The 14,313-nt window shown below is 32.5% G+C and overlaps 1 protein-coding gene across 3 annotated transcripts in view; it reads left to right on the top strand.

The window, feature by feature from the left end:
* The window catches only part of LOC140439498 (acid sphingomyelinase-like phosphodiesterase 3b), a 672,376-nt gene that overhangs the window by 594,558 nt on the left and 63,505 nt on the right, over window positions 1–14,313 (top strand). The window lies entirely within an intron of this gene.

Here is a 14,313-nt window from a genome sequence, read left to right on the forward strand (position 1 = left end):
TTAAAAATAATTTATTTTACATATGCAAATGCTGTTAACAAAATCATTTTAATTTAAAATAAGGATTCTGGACAGGTATTTATTATTATTAATTTTTCATTTTATTCATGAACATGGAATAATGTTTTATACGAAATAATTTATTTTACGTATGCAAATGCTCTTAATAACAATCATTTTAATTTAAAATAAAGATTTTATGTAATGGACGAACTTTCAAACAAAACAAAACTTGACAAGAATTACTAATAACAAAATTTGCTGTTTATTGTGTCTCCTGAATTATTTTCAGATTGAAGACACTATTAATAAATTGTGTATATTAAGCTTATTTTAGTGATCCACTTCCTATTATATTTTATCCAGGACTTCTTTTTGTTTCCTAATTCCATTAAAATAAATTCTCCTGATACAATTCAAGTAAATGTGTACTTTTGTCTTAAAATATGTTCCACAGAGCCACTATACGTACATGAAAAATATTAACGGTTTATAACCATTTTTGAAAAAAAGAAATTCATAGTTTTATCTAAAAAACCAATATGATCTTAACTATTGGCTACATCGTGACGGAAACTAAAGATAATATATCGCAGACAAACTAAAGACAAAAAAAAAGGGATACAAGATACTTGCGGAACAACTAAAATGACTACTATTATTATCCTTTAAAATATTGACTTACTTTACGCGTTCAGTTTAATCAATTAAATCTTGTCCATCTAGAAAAGACCGGTCTAAATTGCCGTATCTGTTCCTTGAGGAAGTTCGTGTTCAGGGCAAAGTTTCTACAACAGGTGACAACTAAGTAGATGTGTTGAATCTTGTACCGCTCCACATTCACTCGTCACTCACTCGCAGTAAACAACAATATTTAGGTTATATTTTTGATTTCGCGATAACCTACAACATAATAACAAACTACAATAAACAAGATAACTTCTTTTCGGTACTTTATTTGGCAAATAAATATTTTGAATTGTATCTGTCAGATAAGTTTATTCATGTAAGTTGGTAGTTCAGATAGGTGGCGCTAGGTGTTTAATTCTAAACTAACATAAAGCTTTAAATTATTTGGTCTATTAAATCTTATCTTAAATTTACAGCAACCAATATTTTTGGCAATTTTTTGTTTGGCAAATATGTTGTTAATATTTTTTTTATTAAGCTCAACAGGCCTTGAATGCCTAGGGCTGAGAGATTTAATTTTTCCTTACAATTACTATTACATATTATATATAATGCTATATCCTATAATACTATAATATATACAATATTACATTTGTTTATATTAAACACTTAATACTATACTTAATATTCCTTATAGTCTTTCCATATATTTCTTCACCACTTCCTTCCATTGTTTTCTGTCCAAAGCTTTTTCTTTCCAGTTTACAATATTACTTTTTTTAAGTCTTCATATACGCTGTCCTTTCATCTCCTTCTTGGTCTTCCTATTCTTCTTTTTTGTATTGGTTTACATAATAGAACCATTTTTGGTATTCTCGCCTTTCCCATTCTTTCGATGTGTCGTAAGTATCGGATTCTCTGTGCTTTGATTGCCGTCGTTATTTTTGGTTCATTATATAGTTCTTCAAGTTCATTTTTATTTCTTCTTCTCCATTGTCTATCTCTTTTCACGCCTCCATATATTGCTTATTGTGTTTTCCTCTCCCATCTTTCTAAAAGTCTATTTCTGATTTTTTAAGCACCCATGTTTCACATGCATATGTAGCTGTAGGTCTGATAACTGTTTTGAAAATTCTTATTTTTGTTTTTCTTGAGACATATTTGTATTTCATTAATGGACTCAATGCTCCATACTTTTTGTTTGCTTTTCCTATTCTTGCTTTTATCTCCCCTTCCCCATGTCCCTTTTCATCTACTGTTACACCCAGGTAAGTAAATTCTGAAACTCTTTTAAAGGCACATGAATTTTCTCCTTCTACCTCCAATGTGGAATTGTCTTCTTTTTCTTTATCTGTTTCTCCCATGATCATGTATTTTGTCTTTTCCTTATTTATGAGCAGACCAAAAATTTTTGCTTCTTTTATTATATTGCTCATTAATTTTTTCAGCTCTTTCTTACTTGTTAATAGTGTTAGATCATCTGCGAATGCTATACATTGATGGCCATTTTTAAAAATCGTTTCCTGTGTGTTTATTTTACTTTTTCTTATTATTCCTTCTAGTGTCACATTGAAAAGAGTCGTTGATAGTGGGCCTCCTTATTTTAATCCTTCCTTTGTTTCAAAATTGTTTGATTTATATTCCTTCCATGGTATTTCGTTTGTGGAGTTATCCATAGTCATTTTTAACATCCTGACAATTTTACTTGGTAGGCCCATTTCTTTCATTAGTGCGTACATATGTTGCCACTTCACTGTCTCGTAGGCCTTTTTAATGTCGACGAACAGGGCGTATACTGCTATTTTATGTTCGTAACACGTAGTCTGGATTTCTTTTAACGCAAATATTTGGTCTGTCGTCGACTTATTACTTCTAAATCATGCCTGATATTCGCCCAATATCCTTTCCGTGTATTGCTTCAGCTTTTTGATTTTCACATCTCATTTTATCACATTTTTTATGTATAGGCCCATTCTTCTGGCATTCTTTCTGTTTCCCATATACTTTTTATCAGGCTATGTATCTCCTTGTGTAGTCTTTTTGCTCCTGCCTTTATCATTTCCGCCGATATTTCTGTTATTTCTGGCTTTTATTGTTTTTTAGTCCTCTTATTTCATTTTCTATTTCTTCCCTCGTAGGTGTTTCTATTACCATATGATCATCTTCAATTTCCCGGATTGTTCCCCCTTCTTCTTGGTTTTTGTTTAGAAGTTGTGTAAATTAAGTTTGCCAATTTCTCATTATTTCCCCAGGTTCATTTATTAATATTCCTTCCTCATTTTTTATATACGGGTTATGTTTCTAATATCCCCTTTCCATTTTTCTTGTTTCCTGGTAAAAGGATTTTATTTCCTTTTTTTGGAATTTTTCCTCTATCCCTTTGAGTTTTTCTTCGTTGTATTTTCTTTTTTTATTTCTGCATATTATCTTCATAATTCTCCTCAATTCTCTATATTCTTGTGTGCTAATTTCACTATTATTTCTTACGTATTTTATTCTTATTTTTCTAATTTCTTCTGCTGTTTTTTGACATCCTCATCATATCATTCTTTTGCTTTTTGTTTTCTATTAATTTTAAATAATGTTTTTTTACTGGTGTTTAAAACTGCTTCTTTTATGCTTTTCCACTTTTCTTCCGGGTCTAGTGTTTCTGGTTCTTCGTTTAGTCTGCTGGTTATTCGTTGTTCGTACTTCTTCTGCGTCGTGTTATCTTTTAGTATTGCTGTGTTAAATTGTTTTTTGATTTCTTTTTCCCTTTGATTGTCTTTATATTAGCATTCATTTTATAACCTGCTCTTACCAAAAAGTGATCTGAGTCACATTCCGCTCCTCTCATGCTTTTTATATTTATTATATTATGGGCGTGCTTCTTCTTTATTATTATGCGGTCCGGTTAAATCCACGTTCCTTTATACATATCTTTTTTACGTTGGTGTGTGCTTTTTATTACCATTTGTCTTTCTGTTGCAAAATCTATAATTCTTTGACCGTTATCATTTGATACATCGTGTTTACTGTATTTTCCTGTTATATTTTTATATATATCTTTTTTTTCCACTTTAGCATTACAGTCTCTCATTACTATTTTGATATCAAATGCTGGTAGTCTGTCATATTATCTCTCTAGTTGCTCATAGTATGCATCTTTGTCTTCTTCGGTGGCGTCTTCTATTGGTGCATATACATTTAATATGCTTATATTTCGTTAATTCCCTTTTAACCTGATTGTGCACATTCTATCTGATATCGGTTTGAAATTCATTACTCTTGATTTTCATCTCTTCTGTATGATAATTGTTTTGTTTCTTGTAAAGCTAATATATTTATTTCATATTTTTTTGTTTCTCTAATTAATTCTTTAAGTTTTCCCGTTTCATAAGTGCCTCTTACGTTCCATGTTCCCAAATTAGTTTTTATTTTCTTGTTTTTAATCCCAATCGTCTCCTTGTCCATTGCCGTTATTGCTACCGTTTTATTTACGTCATTTAGTTTTTTTGGTTTCTGTTTTGATTTTCTATTTTTACGAGTTGTTGATAATGTCCATGTCCATACCTCATTTATTTCAATTTTTTGAAATCCTACCTAGACGTTATTTTATTTCAATTTAGCTTCTTTTGCCTTCGTTCTGATTTTACCCTGTATCATCCGTTCATTTTTGTCCATGTCATCATTAATGTATATTTCTTTCCCCTAATGTCTTTCAATTTGCCTTTATTTTTCATTTCTGCTGTGTCCGTTGCATTTTCGAGCTCAATCGAGCAGGATTTACTTCCAATTTTTCTTGCGCTTGTTATTTTTGTCTCAACTTTTGGTACTGGGTACAAACCCTATGTAGAAGTAATGTTGTTTATAAAATACTGTGTCTAGGATGTCAAAATAACTACATTGGCCAAACATCACAATGGCTAAAACAACGCATCACACAACATAAAAATGATTGCCGCTTGGGAAAATACTTGTGCAGTAGTTGAGCACTATGAAAATACCGGTCATATGCTTAACTATAACAGAGCTCACATTTCGGCACAGACTGATAACTACAAAAGTAGATTGTTTCTTGAGATGTATCACATAAACAAAAATAAAAACACTTTAAATTAAAAAACAGACACTGGACAGTTAAGTAACATAATGTAATGTATTGAACAAAATGTTTTAACGTTCCTTTTATTTTATTTGTATATCTGAAGTAATTTAAATTCTTTTTTATCGTATTGCTGTGGGGAACGTGCTTAGGACAGTTTAATTTTGACATTCAAAAGTTTACATATTTCAGTGTTAGTTTGATTTGAGAAATCTTTTAATTGTGTTGTTTAAGTCTAGTTGTACAGCATTTGTTTGTAATGTTCTAATTGTTTTACAGTTTACTCCTAATGAAGCTATAAAATAAATGGCGAAATATTGAGTCTTAGAAAAAAACAAAGATTTTTATTATAGACCACTATATCGGATATTTCCTACAAAATTATATATATATATATAATATAAATATAATAAAACTATAGGTTTTTGCTTTTATCTAAATAATACATACACAATATATAAAATAGACTAAATAATAATCCCTTATGATTAAAATCCGTGTACAGTTCGCAGAAGAAAAATAAAAATAAAACCTATTAGGACTTAAACGGGCAGTAACCTAGAAGCTTTCCAAGTGAAACAAGTAAATAATGATATTATGAAAGAACAACGGTTTCGTAAGCACCGCTTTTTATTTTGTGTAAGAATTAAATATGAAGTTCGGTTTGTTTTAATCTGAAGATGTACAGTTGACTTTATAAGGTAGTTTCAAAACAGACCCGATTATCTGTTGTTTTACTTTGTCTGGTCTTAAATTTATGATGGTGTCTTAAATCATAAATTAGGTTATGCTATGTTTTCTAAAATTATAATTTGATCAAGTTAAAAATATTTTTGTTTTATTGTTTGAAACTATTACTACTTATTCTTCAGGTGTCAATTCGGTGACTTTTTATGATGACATCTGTTCTGTAAATAACCAACATTGTAATTAAAGATTACATTTTGTTAATTGTTTTACGTGTTTCAAAATAAACAAGTAAGTGTGTTCTCGGTCACTTAGAGGTAGATAAATTCTTCTGGCTCTTTAACCTTACCTCCTCATAATGAGAATTCAGCCATATGCAACAATATACAAGAGTTTAAAAAGAAAAGGGAAGAACAAAAAACTATTAAAAAAAGAAGAAGAGTAGCAGGAGTTAAAATACTAATCGAATGAAAATTTAAAGAATAAATAAATGATAAAATATCACATATATGTTCCAGAAATAATTAAGAAGGTGAAATACAAACAAGCTTAAGTCACAAATAAGTAATTTTTCTGGGAGGACGAAAAACTTGTAGCTTTGCTCTGAAAATGGATAATGAGTTCTAATCAATGTTATGCAATAGTATTGGTTCCACACATGAGAATAAGGCAGGTAATAGATGGGCGTAAAATACGCCGAGAGATACGCAGCGTATTTGGTTAACATAATAGACGAGTGTTTTATTTCACGCCTGTTGGCAAAAAGAGTACAGTCATAGTCAGTAATAAAATGGATTTAATTCAAGTCGGATGTGTTGCTGCACTTTGTTTAGTGTTAAAAAAACGAAAAAACAAAAAAAAAAGAATTCGTCGTTGGTAGGTTCATCCTGTTATTAGTAGCAGACTCCAGACAGGACAATTTCATTTAAAATTTTGCGAACACAGACAGTATCCCGAAAAATTTTTCTCATACTATCGCATGTCTGTAAAAAGTTTTGATGAACTGCTGAAGCTGGTAAAGTATTAAGTAAGTAAAGCTGGTTAAGTAAAATAACCAAGACTAAAACCAACATGCGAATTTCAATTGACCCAGCAGAACGATTAGTTATTACAATAAGGTAAATAAACAAAGTAAGATAAAATTTTATTAAATTAAATTGTTATCCTTAACAAGTCGTTAAGGTAAAATAAGTAAAAGTATTAATATAAATCAATTAAAGTATCTTTCAATGCAGCTGGTGACGAAGAGACTAAATACCGTGAAGTTGATTGGATGGACGAAGGAGACGGAGTTTCTGAGCACTGTAGTGACAGACTGGATGCAGCGCAAAGACGGGTTGAAGATACCGGCGGTTGTTGCGAGCATGCAGATGACTGCTGTGTATACACTTGTTGAGAATTTTGCATATAATTTAATTGTTGGCTGGTACTCAGCTGATTGTTTATTTGTGGTTGTTGCTTGTATAAAGAGAACTGCTGTGAATAAGGAGACTGTATACTGTATTGTAAAGGCTGCATATAATTTGTAAACTGGCTTGTATTATGTTGATTGTTTGTTTCATAAATATGTGTACTGGTGTATATTTAAAGCACTTCCATTATCTTTAGTCTAAAATTGATTAAATTCTGTTGCGGCATACTATTCATAATTGGCAGTAATGATATTAAAAAAGCCTTATTACTCATAACGTCGTGCAATCTCTTCTGTTTTTGTAAAGCTACTGACTGCGACAATATCGCTGTGATACGTTTTATATCTTTATCTTCCTCTAATCTTCTTTTGTGAACATTTTTTTTAATCTTTTGTTTTCGGGTTCTTCAGCTGTCTGAATTTGAGTATTGCTTTCATTTATTGTTTCCGCAACTTGTTTTCTATGTTCTTCTTTTCTCTCTTGAATATTAGATGACGTTGGCTTCTTTTCCATATGAACCGCTAAGAATAAGAGTTCATTATAGTATATATATTTTCGCTTTCTTTGTGTAGCGGCTTGTCCGCTTTTAACTTTCTTCTCTAGGGTAACTTCTCGTTTAAATTGATCACGAAGTGATTTCCACTTAGTCTGAAGTTCCTTTCCTAAAACAAAAAATATTGTTTTAGATATTTAGCAACCGGATCGAAATTTTCTGCTTTGGAGTATTACTTACATGTGGCAAAGTCAACCATTGGACAAATAGTAAAAGAAACATGTTTGGCTATATGGGAGACATTACAACCATTAGAAATGCCTATACCAACTAAAGATAAATGGATAGAAATATCAAACAAAATGTTCACAAGGTCCAATTTTCCGCACTTCTTGGGCGCTGTAGACGGTAAACACATTTGTATGATGTGTCCCAAGAATACCGGAAGTGAATACTTTAATTACAAAAAATTCAGATTCAGATTATTGTTTCACAGCTGTAGATGTAGGGTCTTACGAAAGAAAATCTGACAGTAACATATTGAAAAGTTCAGCTTTTGGATAGTAATCAACTTAACATACCTTTACCCCAACCACTTTCATATACTGATAGTCCCGATTATCCTTTTGTATTTGTTGGTGACGAAGCTTTCGGATTAGACACTAATTTATTACGGCCAGATCCAAGACGAAATCTCAGCGATAGTGAGCGAGTTTTTAACTACAGGTTAACAAGAGCAAGAAGATTTGTAGAATGTACTTTTGGTATATTAACCAGCAAGTGGCGGATATTCCTTACACCTATTTTACTTGAACCTGACTTTACAGAACTCCTTACAAAAACCGCCTGTGTCCTTCACAACTTCGCACGAAGAAGAGACGGTTTTGATTTTAATGATACCCTAACAGATCCACTACAAGATATATCGGCCTTAGGAACTGGGGGACGATCATCGGGAATTTCAGTCAGAAATCAATTTAAATCTTATTTTTTAAGCAAAGAAGGAGAATTGGCATGGCAATATGATAAAATATAAAATTCAAGTAAAAAATACCTACCATAAAAGCAATTTTTTTTTTAAATTGCATATTGTAGTTGAATAAAAAACTAAAAAACTCACCTAACTTATTTTTTTCGTCTGGGCATAAATTGTTCAACCATTTCATTTGCAATTTCACTCCACAATTTGGCCTTTAAATCCCTATTAGAATATTCCTTTAAACGTAAATTGTAAAGCGCAGGGCTTCTTTCAATTTCACTGATAAATTTTTCTGTATCAAACATATTTAATTTGAAAAATTATTTTTTGTTGTGTCTGTACCTCTGGCGTGACAAACGTCTCTCTATTTGAACACATAAGAAACAATGAGTTGCATGCTAGTCCGTTTCTCTCGACGCGTGGACAACGCAGCAGATTGCGATTGGCTGGCGTAGGATTGCGAGAGCAACGCTCGTGTATTACCGTCCATTGAAATGCATGGTTCCTATTACAATGTAGAATACGATGCGTATCTCTCGCAGCGTATCTTACGCCCGTCTATTACCTGCCTAAAACACTTATTTCAGTTAGGGTAGCTAAAAATAGTTTGAAAGATTGATTTTGTTTTGGAAATAAGGACTTTTGCATGAACTCAGTGGAAATAAGTCGTTTTGCATTTAAAATGTTTTAAACATAAGATAATTTGCATGTAAATAAATTAAAAAAGCAATAAAGTAAAGGAACAATGGTTTGCTAAATGAAGTTTTATTTTTTTAAAATAATCATGTAGGTCTTACCTAAGTGACAAACATTCCAATAGGTAGTTATTGCCACAAACAAACAGTTTTTTAAATATGGAAGTCACTTATTGTCAAGATAGTCACTCATTACTTCCTGCTCCTCACCAGCAGCTGCTGTAGTAAGTTCACCAAAAATCAAACTCTTGTACCAAGCAAGGCGTGGGTCAGAAAACATTTTTTTCAAAAGCTTGTGAACATCTTTTCTTTGTTTAACACATGAAGTAGTGTGAGTTCTTCCAGTCTTACTTGTCAATAATAATTTTTCTCTTTCTTTCTCAAATAATAAACGACTCTTTTTATTCATACTTGTAGTTTTTCAAGTCTCTTACCAAATCATTATTTTTGTAAGACTTTTCTTTTTCCTTTTTTGGGAGGTGTTCAATTTCTTCTTGTGTCTGGCAGCATACTTCCCTTCAGTTCCCTTCAGTTCACTAATTGATTGGATGTCCTTATATTATTCACTTAGCTTTTAGTATCAAGAAGTGGCCAATCTTCTCCTAGTGCTCATACCTTGCCTATACCAGTGTATGTGTCATGATATTCCTGTTAAATTAAAATTATAAGTTTTTTTGCAACTCCTTTTTTAATCTTCCAAAAACACGGTCGGCGGATGAATAACAATGTCCGCGTACAGCGAAATACAATTAAATCCTTTGGATTAAGGTTTTGTGTATTCTAAAAAAAAGAATCAGTATTCTCAGGACAATATTATTTTTATTTTGAGAAACACAACCATTGCTGAACAATCTTAACAGCCTTGAAAATCAGCTTCTTCCAAATAGTTAAAGAGAGCCGATGATATTTCCACACTACCTCTTCCTGCCTGCTTCTTTATCCAAGTGTAGAACATGTGGTTTCGAGTTTTTAGATCAGTAATAGGTACATGAGTTATAAAACCAAATTTGTCTCGCGTTACAAGTTTCTTCAATTGGACTTTTCGGTTGTGACTGAATTTGTTAAAGATCAAAGCAAACGCTAATAGAATGAGAAACATCCATTTTTGGTAAACTGTGCTGGTGCACTTTAAATTTGTTCTTTGAGAAGGCAGCACATACTGTAAGTATCGGAGGCAGGTGACTTGCCTATGTTAATATTTTACTAATACTGAACTCACTACCAAGATGTAATTTTTTGGACTCCTGTCTTCTGTAATGTGATTCAGCTCCCCTGAGCTTTCTTATGTACTCTCAACACTTTCCTTCTTCAGATAGTTCTTAGTTTTGGTAGAGTCGCCTCCCATTTTTCCTTCCACGGCAAACCCAAAATGTACTTTTTTGGCTATGTTTTTATTGTAGTTTCTCCAACAGAAGTTTTAGCACCAGAGACAGTTGGAAAAAAGTATTGTATTGAGTACTTTCGCTTAGGTCCCGGTTTTTTTCTTTTTGTTTTTGTTTACCGATCTAGGCCTATGTCTTTTGATTTGTGTTGTATGAATCAGACTAGCAATTATATTGTCTTGTCTTTTCGTACCTGAAACTTTATAAAACTCTTCTTTGAAAGCGTTGATGTAAGGCCTGATGATAGGCCTTATCATTACGCACGTAAAATGTTTACTATTATGCTTAAACGGTACAAAACCTAGGGCTCTTCTAGGAGCTACTTGGTAATTTTTTCACTTTTCCTTTTTCCTCCTGTAACTCTTTTCTTTTTAGTTCCTTCATTTTCTTCACTAACACTTACACTTCCATTTGCCCCACCCATTATTCTTTAAATAATAAAGTAACTACTAATTTGTTTTAAATACTTTGACGATAGACCCTCGCATAACCTCAAATGTGTAAGATTTACTGGGTTAGCTGAGTGGCAGTGGCAGAACTCCTATTGGTTGGTTGGAAATAAGCTGGTTAGTATGGACCAGTATAGTAATTTTGTACGTAAAGGTGGTTTTTAACACGCTTTTACTATTGGTAATAATTTTTTTTGGGTGAATCAGATAAAATAAACCACTTTGGCTACAACAAAACAATGCATAGGCCCATCTAACTCAAATTTGATTTTTGTGTGATTTAAGGCTGTTTGCATGTTACCTCCTCAATTGTAGTAATGGAAACTGACGCTCATAGATTTTATATTTTTTCCTTACATATAGTCCTGAAGATTGCAAACCAAAAACAGATACTAATATAGTCAGCTTTAGGAAATTATTGAATATTTTTAATAAGAAGTTTAAATAAATATGCTAGGAGATTTTTATGCGTAAATTGAAAAGGGTATTATTCCAGAGACCAAAAAATCATTAAATAAAAATTACGTGAATGATAATGGAGACCATATTCTAAACCCAAGTTTGTTAGCTGGTCTAAGAATTATCAGTGTATTTTTCAACCATAAGCCCAAATCAAATTATATTTGAACATAGTATATCGCAAAAAATTAACAACATATTGCGCTTTAACCAATAGAATAATACTTCCGTAGCAAATAATTGGGACGCTAACGCGGCACTGCTAACCCGACGTTATTAGTGCTCATATAACAAGGTTCTTTAACCCTCCATCACTCGCACTGTTAAAAAATCTAGCATTTTTAAATATTTCGCCATAATTTTCGAAATATTGTTTCTTTTGGGTTCTGCAACCAAGAATACTCCTATGAAGACTCGTATAAGACTATGTTAAATAATGGTGGGAGTACCTATTATCTTATAGCCGACAGCAGTTGTTAGTTCAAATCTAACAACACGCCAGCGATCGCGTTCGTCGGAGCGTTAGAAAAAATCTAACTACCAGAGTGTTGGTGTGTGTTGATTTTTAGAGAGATCACTTAAGAAAAGTTATAATATTATCATAAAAGGTAAGATTTTTAGTGAAATACCTATAGATTGTTGAACATCCGTTATTATATGCGTTATTTTGGTTTATTGCAGGTAAATATGGACAAGAAAATGAAAAACCAGTTACTAAAATGGTATGAAGAGATAGACAGTGAGGTGGAACCACTAGATTCTGATAAGGACTTAAGTGATGTTCGTTCTGAACACAGTATCCACAATACAGATTCTGGGTAGTCCACACAAGATCTACAAAGTGATCCTGAAGATGCCATGGAAGAAAGCGGTCAAGATGATGGTTATCCAAGATTTTATGGCAAAGATAAAACACCATGGTTAAAACATAAGAAACACACTCCCAAAGGTAAGACCAAAGCTTGTAATATTGTTACGAACTAACCTGGGGTAAAAGCAAAAGCAAAAGGCGCCAAACCATTCTAGAATGCTGGAAATTGTTTTTCTCGGATGCTATGATCAACAATATTGTAAAATATCAAATCAAAAACTGGATATGATGAGAGTGTTTTATACTCGCCCTAGGGATTGTCCTGCTGTTGACTACAAGGAAATACAAGCATTTATCGGACTTTTGTTCCTTGCTGGAGTAAAGACAGCGCAACATTTAACTACTGATGAACTCTGGAAATAAGATGGCACAGCTCCAGATATTTTTGCAGTTACTATGTCCAAGAAAATATTTCACCAAATAATTTAAACTGTAAGATTTGACGACGCCATTAAGAGGCAAGCAAATTCGGCAGTTGATAATCTTGCACACATTCGAGAAATATATGAAATGTTTGTCACTAACTATTTATCTGCATACACTCCTGGATTCTATGTGACCATAGATGTAATATTGGAAGCGCTCCGTGGTCGATGCAAATTTAGGCAGTATATAGCCAATACGCCAGCGAAATACGGAATCAAGATTTATGCCTTGGTGGACGCTAGAACATTTTTCAAACAAAATCTCGAAATTTACCCCGGCAAACAACCTGAAGGACCGTATCAACTACCCAACGATGCATCTAGTGTAGTAAAAAGACTTATACGACCCATAAGTGGAACCGATCGAAATGTAACTACAGATAATTACTTTTCGTCTGTATCCTTAGCCAACTCTTTATTGAACGATCATTGCTAGTAGCATGTTTGCATATGGTGACGATAGAAACAAGTGTGTACTTGTATCATATGTGCCAAAAAAAATAAGAATGCACTACTACTTTCAACACTACACAGCAATGGTTTCATTGATGAACACCAAAGAGCTTACCATGAAGCCAGAGTTTATTACTGATTACAACCTTACAAAAGGCGGAGTGGATGTTGTTGATAAAATGAAGGCACAATACTCGGTAACTCGATTTAGCAATCGCTGGCCGTTTACTGTTTTTTGCAGCCTACTAAATATTTAAACTATAAACAGCCAAATAATTTACAACAATAACACTAATATTGTGACATCTCGAAGAAGCTACATTGGGAATCTTGGCAAGCAACTTTTATTGTCCCATCTTCAATAACGTTCCAATATCCCAAATCTGCCTTTTCAGTTGAGACCTAGCATCCGAAATATAACCATAGGAAAGCCATCAGTTTCTCAAGGGGCAACTCCAACTATAAAACCAAGATGTTTTTTTTTTGCCCTGTAAGGAAGAACAGGTTTACCCAACATTATTGTACTAACTGTAAGTTGCCGATATGTAAAGAGCACACTGGTTTAACAAATTTTACTTGCCACCACTGCCTAGATGAGGGAGAAATCTAATTTTATGCGTAATGCATACATTTTTTTCGGAATAAATCCCTTTATTTGTTTTATTCTAGGGTAATGTGTACATTTTTTTAGTTTACCTAGTAGTTTTTTTTGCAATTCTGTTTTAAAAAAATATAAGTTTATCGTTTTTTGCGAGTTAATAGCCAATAAACTTAACCAATAAGTACTAATGACTTATTTATTTAACCTATACCCTTATGTTAGATAAAATCTAACACGCGAGTGATGGCGTAATTTTTTTAGGTGCGAGTGATGGAGGGTTAACTCAGCAAGTGTAGAAACTAATCGTAAATTACTATTGAGAAAAATTATCAAATTGATACCATAATAAAAAATTACCGAAACAGCTATAAAATACACTATAAAAAACTAAGAAACGAAACTATTTGGAATGAACAATTATTTGGTTCATTTACTTTTTAAACAAAACACGCTGCTCATGACGTATATGCATGTTTTTTTATATTAATTAAAACTAATATTTTTCTTAATATCATGATATAAGATTGCTTGAGGAAAAAATTTTCGCAACAGGTGTTAAAAATAGGAAGTATGAAAGATAAAGCAAAATAGAGTTAACGAGCATTGACACTGGTTTGATAAGTGATAGTATGTATATTACATATCGACGCATGCTATAAAAACTCACAAAATTAACAGTTCATAACCGTAGCG

This window comes from Diabrotica undecimpunctata, chromosome 4 (genome assembly GCF_040954645.1).
Source record: "Diabrotica undecimpunctata isolate CICGRU chromosome 4, icDiaUnde3, whole genome shotgun sequence".
In the NCBI taxonomy this organism is placed as follows: domain Eukaryota; kingdom Metazoa; phylum Arthropoda; class Insecta; order Coleoptera; family Chrysomelidae; genus Diabrotica; species Diabrotica undecimpunctata.